This window comes from Borostomias antarcticus (genome assembly GCF_949987555.1).
Source record: "Borostomias antarcticus genome assembly, contig: scaffold_367, whole genome shotgun sequence".
Taxonomy (NCBI): Eukaryota; Metazoa; Chordata; class Actinopteri; order Stomiiformes; family Stomiidae; genus Borostomias; species Borostomias antarcticus.
In genome coordinates, this window is record NW_028176148.1 from 47,268 (window position 1) to 48,986 (window position 1,719).

A 1,719-nucleotide genomic window follows, 5' to 3' on the forward strand; every position below is an offset into this window, starting at 1 on the left:
AATGAGCTAGTATCAGAATCATGAGCTAGTATCAGAATAATGAGCTAGTATCAGAATAATGAGCTAGTATCAGAATCATGAGCTAGTATCAGAATAATGAGCTAGTATCAGAATAATGAGCTAGTATCAGAATCATGAGCTAGTATCAGAATAATGAGCTAGTATCAGAATCATGAGCTAGTATCAGAATCATGAGCTAGTATCAGAACCATGAGCTAGTATCAGAATAATGAGCTAGTATCAGAATAATGAGCTAGTATCAGAATCATGAGCTAGTATCAGAATAATGAGCTAGTATTAGAATCATGAGCTAGTATCAGAACCATGAGCTAGTATCAGAATAATGAGCTATTATCAGAATCATGAGCTAGTATCAGAATCATGAGCTAGTATCAGAATAATGAGCTAGTATCAGAATAATGAGCTAGTATCAGAATAATGAGCTAGTATTAGAATCATGAGCTAGTATCAGAACCATGAGCTAGTATCAGAACCATGAGCTAGTATCAGAATAATGAGCTAGTATCAGAATAATGAGCTAGTATCAGAATCATGAGCTAGTATCAGAATAATGAGCTAGTATCAGAATCATGAGCTAGTATCAGAATAATGAGCTAGTATCAGAATAATGAGCTAGTATCAGAATCATGAGCTAGTATCAGAATCATGAGCTAGTATCAGAATCATGAGCTAGTATCAGAACCATGAGCTAGTATCAGAATAATGAGCTAGTATCAGAATAATGAGCTAGTATCAGAATCATGAGCTAGTATCAGAATAATGAGCTAGTATTAGAATCATGAGCTAGTATCAGAACCATGAGCTAGTATCAGAATAATGAGCTAGTATCAGAATCATGAGCTAGTATCAGAATCATGAGCTAGTATCAGAATAATGAGCTAGTATCAGAATAATGAGCTAGTATCAGAATAATGAGCTAGTATTAGAATCATGAGCTAGTATCAGAACCATGAGCTAGTATCAGAATAATGAGCTAGTATCAGAATAATGAGCTAGTATCAGAACCATGAGCTAGTATCAGAATAATGAGCTAGTATCAGAATAATGAGCTAGTATCAGAATAATGAGCTAGTATCAGAATAATGAGCTAGTATCAGAATCATGAGCTAGTATCAGAATCATGAGCCAGTAATAGAATAATGAGCTAGTATCAGAATAATGAGCTAGTATCAGAATCATGAGCTAGTATCAGAATAATGAGCTAGTATCAGAATCATGAGCTAGTATCAGAACCATGAGCTAGTATCAGAATAATGAGCTAGTATCAGAATAATGAGCTAGTATCAGAATCATGAGCTAGTATCAGAATAATGAGCTAGTATTAGAATCATGAGCTAGTATCAGAACCATGAGCTAGTATCAGAATAATGAGCTAGTATCAGAATCATGAGCTAGTATCAGAATCATGAGCTAGTATCAGAATAATGAGCTAGTATCAGAATAATGAGCTAGTATCAGAATAATGAGCTAGTATTAGAATCATGAGCTAGTATCAGAACCATGAGCTAGTATCAGAATAATGAGCTAGTATCAGAATAATGAGCTAGTATCAGAACCATGAGCTAGTATCAGAATAATGAGCTAGTATCAGAATAATGAGCTAGTATCAGAATAATGAGCTAGTATCAGAATAATGAGCTAGTATCAGAATCATGAGCTAGTATCAGAATCATGAGCTAGTATCAGAATCATGAGCCA